The sequence below is a fragment of the Schistosoma haematobium genome, chromosome 2 (genome assembly GCF_000699445.3).
Source record: "Schistosoma haematobium chromosome 2, whole genome shotgun sequence".
Lineage (NCBI taxonomy): Eukaryota > Metazoa > Platyhelminthes > Trematoda > Strigeidida > Schistosomatidae > Schistosoma > Schistosoma haematobium.
The window spans coordinates 25,312,130-25,322,594 of record NC_067197.1 but is presented as its reverse complement, the minus strand read 5'-3'; the positions used below and the strand labels follow the sequence as shown (position 1 = coordinate 25,322,594).

Genomic DNA, 10,465 nt, shown 5'->3' with positions numbered 1-10,465 from the left:
ATTATGTATAGTTGAATAAATTATTGTTTAGCCTGAAAAAAAAGTGTAACGACAGTACAATACACTTCAACGAACAGTGAGTATATTGAGTAAGTTTACTAGGGAACATACTTTGAAATGTATACATTATTGTTTTAACATACCTAATTGAATGAATAACAAGTGAACTTATACCACATCTGTTTGAAATAATATTTCATTTCATTTTAATGATTAAAAAAAACAATCATGGAAACTAATTTGTATTAATAATTTTTAGTCAATTAGTTAATCTAAGGTATTTCGATTAATCAGTAATATATATGTAATGGACCGATTTGTTATGGAACTATAACCAATCAGATGTAAAGTATTCAATAAACCAATCAAAATATCTGAACTAACTAACTGGTTAAAACAATGATTATACTAATATAATCTTCGGTTGATTCATTTGTGACATAAAAATTTCATTAATATCAATATTATTACTAATAATTTTACAAATATGTATTATTAAACGGTGGATTATATGATTGAACAGAAATAATACACTAATGGTTAATGTGATTTGAATTACTGAATAATAGTAGACATTTTAAAAATTCTTAGTTGTATTATTATTTCATGAATGAAGTAACATAATTACTTGTAAGTGAATTTCTAATATTTATGTTAAATAGTTTCGTTATTATATTTGAAATATACATGAAACATTCAATAGTTATTTTTTCCTTTGCAGTTGAATGGAATAAAAGAGAGAACTGAGAAAAATAGCTGTTATAAACATATTCATTTATAGTAATTTTAATAGTTGAGATCATGAGTCAATTGAAGCTAGACTACCATGAAGAATCCGGAAGCACTGGACGACCGTTTCGTCCTATTGCGGGATTGGCTTCAAGAGGTATTTCCTAGAGTTCCAGTGAGAATCAATGACCAATGGAGTTCAACCGGGTCTGTTATGAGATAGTAACTCACTGAAGACAATGGTGAACGATGGCTCAATTTCATGGATTGTTCGAAGTTAGACATTAACATCGTTGGTTGCCGGTTCAGTGGTTTAGATGTTAAGCATCCGCACGCAATATCTAAGGTATTCGGTTCGAGTTCCTCACGCGGCATCTTGGATGCGCACTACTGAGAAGTCCCATACTAGGACGAAAAGGCCGTCCAGTGCTTCCAAGTTCTCCATGGCGGTCTAGCTTCAACTGATTCATGATCTCAACTATTAAAATTACTATAATTTCCACAAAACACCTTATAATATTCATCTGTAATTACTCGACACATATAGTTGTTTTCTATCATGATGTAATCTACTGTTGATACCAGGCAGATAAGTTTGTAATGTTTAGACTAGTTAAAAAAATATCAATATAGTCTCACATGATAAAATTCTTAATGTCATAAATTACACTTCTGAACATGTGATGTAATAGGAATAATCGTAAAAGGCCTATAATGTATTAGTTTACAACTATATATTTCCTAAAGTGATGTTATTTTCTGTTGTCAAATATTTTATTTACTTCTGACAGTTGTTTCCTTGTTTAGACTGAATTAGATCAATGAAAAGCCAAATTCAATGTTCATTACAATTTTCACATATAACACCTACAGTAAATCCAGTACAGTTGTAGAAAAAACAATTTTGCCAATTATTCAGTCCTTTTGGAATGTTAATAGACTTAAATCAATTTACATATAATGATACACAACCGTATGAATATGTAGAAACTTTCAGATTATCATAAAATACTTGGATCGTCAGGGTAAATTTAAATGTTACTATCCTGTTATAAGAGTAAACCAGACGATCTGAATATTATTTTCTTAGTTATACACCATAGCTAGAAACATGTGAATTTTTAATTTATCTGCATCTAGACATATTTCGTTTGATAAATATTATACTTTTAGTGTTTCCTAAAATAAAGTTGCTGTTGTAGCGAAACACCCTTGTCACTAAACCGAATGTGATTCTTCATTGTTGTGAGTTTGACTGACAAGTTTTATTCCCACAAATTCTCCCTATTGAAAACTAGAAATATATTTTGAAGCACATGCATCACACAATAACAATGAGAATTTGATGAGATATTGAATGTAAAGTGCGTATAGGAAAGTGGAGAATAATAACGAGCGGAAATTAGTGTATGAGAGTGAAATAATAATGGGAGGTGTAGTTCAGTTAGCGAAAGTACAGACAGAAAGAATTCCTCCAGTTAAAGAAGCTACGTCCATTTTTTATCAAGAAAGTAAAGGGAAGTTACAGTAGGATCACCGCTGGCTTTGACCATGTCATACACTGATTACCTCTCCGCTTTTTCAACCAGTCCCAGTGTCGATGAATAATGCACGGCGTGGAATTCTCTGGGACAACATTAGTAGAACATGTCGAGTCATCGAAGTCAATTTTTCAAAACATGAAGCAAAACTAAGCTATGCTAATACATCTTGGTTGATCATTACGTATTCAACATTAAAATATATCGTGACTTTTTAAAAACCAAGTATTTGCCAATATTAGATTATGGAGATTGTTGAATTTCATTGAAATAACAAACTAATCATACTCAGACGACCATTGAAAATCCGGAAGTACTGGAAATACGTTTTGTCCCAGTATAGAACTCCACGACAGGCGGAGTTAAAGCATTCGTACCAAACAAATTTCTTTTTAATAGTTGAATACATGAGTTAATTAAAGCTAGACCACAATGGGAAACCTAGAAGAACTGGACGGCCATTTCGTCATAGTATGGGACTCCTCAGCAAGGCGCATCCACGATCCCACCCCGTGTGACTCAAACCCAGGACTAAACTGTCTCTCGAGTGCACACTGCTGAAGAGTCCCCTAGTAGGACGAAAAGGCCATCCAGTACTTCCAGTTTTCCCATGGTGATCTAGCTTCAATTGACTCATGCATTTAACTATAACATTACTAAAATCTCCACAAAACCCTATTTCGACAACTAATAAACTATTGTGTCATTAGAACTAAAATGAATGAGTTCGATCATTGCCAAGTTAATTTTCAGGTAAAATAAAACAAATCCCTATCATTGTATTGTCATTAATGAATTTATTCCAACTCAGATACTAGTAATGATCTTAACTTATAACACAATTAATTATTATTGTATAAACTTCAGATCGCTTAAATTTAATGATAAGCTATGGAACGTTTCACTTCCAGGTAAATAATTCTATGAGTTAATCTTATATTCATAATAATAAATAAGTAGGTCAATGACATTTCAAGAATTTCTCTTAATATATTCATCTATTTAATTAATTTTATACTTTCGATTACTTCACTTAACATTAATTAAAAATATATCTGATGGTGAAAAAGTCAATTTTGATAAAAACTATGGAAGGTTCTCACGTTGTCATGCATGTGATATACGTTATGACATAACAATTTGTTTTTTGAATAAAGCACATTATATAATTATCCACTATGATTAAAAAAGATCACAAACCTATTGTTTACTCATATTATTTTTAAGCCTACTTCATTAATTGCTCCTTATTGTACTGTAGTGAACAGAACACTAGTGGGAACAATCGAATGTATGCGATACGAAATTACAGAGCATCTCACTAAAATCTGGTAACCATATAGTAAATAGTTAATTTGCAAAATATCAATCCATCATCTCAAACTTCACTGTTCTTTTTGCAAATATCAGTCCATTGTCTCAGATTTCATTGTTTATGCATTTTCATACCAACTGCGCTCCGTCTCCGTTCTTTCATTATCGATCTTCTACTGAAATACACTCTATGCCTGACCACTGTTATATACTACTTATGTGGATATAAGTAACCCACACCACACTCGTCCCCCTTTTAAAGCTTTTGTTCTACCGGTGGTTCTAATCGCCGTTCCACTTTCATTTTTTCTGAAGTCTGTGCCACGCTTTCCGTCAAAATGTCAAGTCTCTGGCGCGCCGACCTCTATAGCTCCGTCGACCCGCCGGGGCATCAAAATCTGACATCCTCCCGGCACCTGGGATGTTCAACGCCTGCGCTCCAGCGGCCTGCTGAGCCATCTACATCCGATGTCCGCCCAGCATCCTTGCGTCCCATTGCTCTCCTTTGTCGACAGCATCCGCTACAACAAACGCCACCCCGCCAGAGCACTCCACTCGACGCCAACTATCCGAATCTAATCACCACCACTGGTACCTGTGGATATAATTAACTAACACCACAATACTACTTTTATTAGTAATTCCTTGAATGGTAAATCTTTAGAAAACAAACATGTAAAACGTAAAATAATTTATAATAAACTATAGAATTTGAATATTAAAGTTACTTACATACTAAACTTGTATTTGTTAATGAAATGCGGTAACTAATCATAATTCTTGTTTTTATTTCTTTGTAAAAAATATCAAACATAAGTTAAATGGGGGGGGGTAGAATGAAATTAAAAAATAAATTCATGTGATATATACTTGGAAAATAATCCTATTCAAGCTTTACAAATTAATGGGAATTGGTGACTAGATTTTAGAAAAAAAAATATTTAAGGTATCAGATCTTATGTAATGTTAATTAGTATCATTTATTACTGTTTTAACCTCTATCAATTGACTATTAATAAAAGAAACCATGTTTAGAAATAGTATACTAGTAGCAAAACAAATTCTGTTCTCTGGTAATAAGTAAATTATAGTAGTAATTTAGTCTAACGTTTCAAAGAATCATTTCCACTTGAATATGTGGTGTTTATTATTTGATGGACTTTGTGACAATCACTTATGAAGACTTCAAATTATTATTGTTTTAAGTTAGATAGATCGTTATATTAAAACCATGTATTATTTATATTAGAAAGTGTGAACAGCTTTTATGATCAAAATTAACATTTTTGATAAAATTATGAAGTTTACTTTCTTGTTTGTTTAAGGTATTCAACCAGATTCCTTAATCAGATGTCTATTGTGTTTGTCATCACAAGGTTTTGAATAATTTTCATATTGATTACTGAATAAGACTCTACGATTCCGGTCTGGTGACAACTTCAGTTATAACAATTATTTTGAGGTCACATGAAAGACAATTTCAGAGGACATTCGACTAAATAAAAATAGAAGTATTTTCCATCGTTTCGTTATTCATTAGTTAGAACAATACAGGTCGGTAAACAATATTGTTTTTACATGTACGGTGGATAGTGGCTAGTAGTGAAATCCAGGAAGCACGTTTCGCCCTATTTGGGACTCGTCAGCTGGATGCACCTGTATCCTAGAGTTGATGTTCACTCTGGGTCTCAAACTCAAAACCATTCGCTTCAAACGAAATCGCATTATTCACTTAGCTACTGAGTACTGACAATTATTAGCTCGTGAAATGGGGGAAGTTTGAATTCATTTTGTATTGTTTGTTTGAATCTTCCCATTGGTGCTTAAGACTGCGAATAGGACGAAATACGAATCCTGGATTCCACTACTAATCACTGTCCATCTTTGCATATAATACTTGTGAATAAGGGCTATATTGAGGTAATACGCATAGTATGCACATATGCCGATAACAGACTGATCAGTTGCAGTCCTAAATATCAATGAGAAGATTCAAATTAACAATACCAAGTGAATTTAATATTGTTTTTATTTAAATCGTCATGAGGCTTTGCTCAAACATACATGGTTTAATATTTTCATATCAATGTTCATGTATATTAGAGTAAAGCCTGATGACGAATTAACTTAATATTGCTAGCTTATATTGGTTGTTCTAACTTTCACAATGACAATCTTAATATTTCATTAACTAATAAATTTAAGTTGCTCACCCTATGAAAAATCATTGAAAATGCTTTAGTAAACTTAAGATAGATAAATGAAGATACGTTCATACATGCACTTTAAGGTAACAGACATCATAGTTTGATTTGATTAAGTGTAGAAATCCAATAGATGAATTTACTTATGATAACAACGAAAATAATTAATTTATTTTAATGATTGAAAATGGATCATAATTACCTAACTTTTATTTTATTTCTTTATTTGAACGCATAAATATTGGTACGAAGGAGCACCGAATACATATGCGCTATATAAATCATTCGATTTGTGTGAGGAGTGGGGTACTACTCGGGCGCCCAAGTCGAAACAGGTGATTTGCTTAGGAGGACACACACAGAGCTTTCAACCTAAAGGTTTAATCCGCAAGGCAGTATAGCAACTTTAGAAAATGTAGTCTCATGGTAGCTGGTCACCAAGAGTAGGTTCGTATGCCATTTGTTCATTCAGGATCCTGAAGCCCATGTGCACCACTGCTTTGGAATCAGGATTTTCCAACTCTCCTAGGTGGACCCTCCGTTTCCACCAACCCGATTAAAGCGCCGGACATTCGCTTTTCGTCCTCTCAATTTCACAAACAACAGCCTACAACGAGAAGGCAGTGAGTAGGACTTCCCTGGCAGTGGCTGTGTCCCCGTGGCCATGTGAGAGCATTTCGAGAGGGATAGCGGAATCTCCCCACTCTCGGCCGTACCAGGGCATTTGAGGGCATAATATTTTAATATATAAAATATTACGACAAATTTGCTATTTGTTGGTTCAATTCAAAAGTCTTGTGGTTACAGTCTGCTTTGAATTTTTTATACAAATAAAACATATCAGCCTCGAAAATCTAACTTTACAACCTTAAATACATATTACTCGAACGTTTTGTTGTAAAGTACTTTTTTGTTTACGGAATTAACTACATTTGAACGAAATTTAATCTGACTATAAAACAGAAGAATGAACTACAAATACTTGCGTGCAATACCGAATGTTTCTGCAAATATTGCTAACATATAAATTTTGACTAACGAAACGTTTTGAGAACGTGAGTAAACACATGTAACTATGGTTTAATCTTTACTTATCTTAACCCCTAAGAGTTAATTTTAATAAATGTAAAAGTATAAGAACACGAAACTAAAATTTATTTAACCAGATTTGCTAATTCCATTATTGTTTTCCTAGTGGCCAGTGATATGTTCTCACGTACTTTCAAGAGATAATAATTACATATTAGCAATAGTATAACTCGATATGAATGAAGACGAATTATCAGAAGGGAGCTTTTGGAGATTTTAGTAATTTTATAGTTGAATTCATAAGTAAATTGAGTCTAGATCACCAGTGAAAACCTGGAAGCGCTGGACGGCCATTTCGTCATAGTATGAGACTTTTTAGTAGTGCGCATCCACGATTCCGCCCCCACGAGATTCGAACCCAGGACCTATCAGTCTCGCGCCAGGCGCATAACCACTAGACCACTGACGGTATTAATGTCTAACTTCAACTAAATCACGAAATTGAGCGACACATCCACCATTGTCTTCAGGGAGTTACTATTTTACAAGACATGGTTGAACTCAACTGGTCACTGTTTCTCACTAGAAATGCAGGAAATACCTCTTGAAGCCAGTCAGTAGTTTGACAATTTATTTAGCTACATCTTTATTTGACTAAGTTCACACTAATATGTTGGTTCTTTACTATCAAAGACTGATCCTCAAAAAGTTTTCTTTTTGAAAGCAAATTTCAATTTCAACAAAAATAATTTGTATTAACAGGTACATCTTTTTCAGAGTACACGACAGAACTCACGAGATTCAAGAGCTAAATAGAAATCACCCATGGCATTGGTTCATTACGGTTATGAATAGTGCGTAAACATGACTAAGTCTCTCTAACCTAAGACAAGAACTGATTTAATACTCATATTCCTATGCTTTGCTGGTTCTTGATAATTTGTGGTGAAAATTTTTTGCAGATCGTTTGCCATATTATTGTTTTAAAAAATATTTAATTCGAAAAAACGAAGACCTTTAACCAGAAACCGGGTTCCATTTTATGTTTTTTATATGTAAAGCTCACTTATCTATTAAATTTCAAATTCTTAAGAAACGAGCTGAACAAAGTCTAGGAATTTGTATATAAATAATTAACTAATTTATTTATATAGGTGTTTTGTACTTATGGTAAAAGTTTAAGTATGGAATATCATATTTCGCTAAGCAATCGAATCGTTTTATGATTTTAAATAAATTAATGAGAATTTATGGGCGAACCAATCAGATTTACGATAACAGGTCTTTAGTTTTGGCGCGAATTTCACTCATCCACTTGTATAAATAGCGTCTTGGCATTTAAGCTGATGTCAGTTCGTGATCAAGTCTCTAAATCGGATCCCTATCCCTAACCATCAATTGTAAATCACAATTCTCATCCTCCACACAGACTTCAAACCCTCATTTAGCCCTAGTCATTAGGTGCACATCCTCAAGGCCACTTTAGCGTCGCTCAAAGGTCGTCCATAAATTATAGTCTCACCAGAATTTCTTCTGAAATATCATGCTGTCACATTTTTCTAGTGTGCTAAATACTTCACAACTTCATAGATATCTTAATATTTTGTAAACACCACTTTGTATGAATCACATCATTCATACCATTTATCTATCTAAACTTCTACTGTTGATCATTAAAAGAGTAAATTAAACAAACACTGGCGCTTAATAATCATCTGCTCACTAGTGACTAACTTCAAAAAATACTCCTGGAGTTCTAGTGAGAAGCCGTGACCAGTGGAGTTGAACCAGGTCTGTTGTGAGATATCAGTTCACTGAAGACAATCGTATACGGTGGCGCGATTTCGTGGATTGGTAGAAGTTAGACATTAACACCGTTGGATGCCGGCTCAATGGTCTAGTTGGTTAAGCGCCTGGCGCGAGACTGATAGGTCCTGTGTTCGAATTTCGCGGGGCACGAGATCGTGGATGCGCACTCCTGAGGAGTCCTGTACTAGGACGAAACGGCCGTCCAGTGCTTCCAGGTTTTCCATGGTGGTCTAGCTTCAATTGACTCATGATTTCGATCAGTGAAAACACCAATAATGGTCAGACCAAAACATGGTACATATCTGTAAAAGTATAGAATAGTGTTCAGAACCTTGTCTATATGTGTAATTGTTCTAGTCAGAGTTCAACATTTATGTTTAGTTAATTATTTGATAGATTAGTTGATATTAACATGGTATAGTTATATAAATTGACCTTTCACTATCTTATCTATTTTAAAAGTTGTAACTGGTTAATTATTTGTTTTCATACTTTCATTTCATTTATAATTTCCTTAGTTACATATATTTTTTAACAACAAGTTTCCTACAACAATTCATATTATTTTTCTTTTGGTTTTCATTTTGATACAAGGAAAAAAATTTTTGCACGTCATTTGGGCAGCAATGTCATATTCATTCACTTTATTCATTCATTTTATCCCATTTCGGAAACATAAATAAACACAGTTACTATGTTTCTCATTTTGGATTCTCAGTTAGGAAGTATTTATGTGTTTTTGTTTCAAAAATGGAAAGTTTCATCCAGTTAAAAGACATTAATAATCTCATAAGCCTGGTTAAAAACTATTCCTGAATAAATATTTATCTCTTGAGACTATCATATATCTATTAATGTTGTGTTTTTTTTTCAGTATTACATAATCTGTAATAGATTTATCTTGTTCATTAATTTAATAGATTTGAATATAGATTGTGTTCTTGAGAAATTCTACAAAAAGAGTACCATTCTCCAAAAACTGGTTTTCATTTTTAAATTATATGCAACTTAGATAATGAGCCATTTTGTTATTATGTTGTATTGTGTACGTAACAATATTCTTTTTTCAGTACAAAGTGTGTTATCAACTATGAATGAATGTTGAAATTTTTTTTGAAGATATGCTTTTATACAAAAACATACTAACTTCAAACCATGAACTGACCTCACACGTAATTCCTCCAATATTTAGACATTGGTTGATAAACTCTAATAACTTTCCCGCAAGACTCTAATTTATGGACGACCTTTGAACGAATCGTAAGTGACCTTGAGAAATATTAGCTAATCAGCAAACAGTCAGTACAGAGTAAAAATGTTATACAAAACCAAGGAAATAAAGTGGATACACTTCTTATACATGGTTCAAAAACTTGTCAAGGTTAGAAAGAGGTTCAGGGGTTCTAAAATCGTAATGCATACAGTAGAGGAAATCATCCATACGGCTACAGAATAGTCGGCCTCTGGAGTCATGATAAAGTCTCAAATACTCTTTCAGCCTCGACCACATAGCTTCAATATTGTTAATATGCACACTGGTTGTTGCGTGCACAAAATGCTACTTGTGGATAACGATACGATGCACATAACCAAGCCTATGTAGGAGTCTGTATATATTGTAGCACCTGGCTGCAGCCAGTGTTACTGGTGCTTTTATTATCCAGCTCGCAATGATTGTCGTAATTTGCCTTAGTTAGGCATTGTATATGGGGTTTTCATCATGAACTGACATCAGCTATAATGCCAGAAATTTATTTAGCTAAATGGATGAAAGGATTTCGCGTTAAAACCCAACATCTATTATCTTATACCTGATTCATTCGTCCACAAATTATAGTC

At 33.4% G+C, this 10,465-nt stretch overlaps 1 protein-coding gene across 1 annotated transcript in view; it reads left to right on the top strand.

Moving 5' to 3' along the window:
* Positions 1-442: 442 nt before the first annotated feature.
* The window catches only part of RASGRP2 (RAS guanyl-releasing protein 2), a 77,057-nt gene continuing 67,034 nt past the window's right edge, over positions 443-10,465 (top strand). Inside the window, exon 1 of the mRNA XM_051214715.1 lies at positions 443-630. The gene's annotated coding sequence lies outside the window, so the exon portion shown is untranslated. The remainder of the gene's footprint in view (positions 631-10,465) is intronic.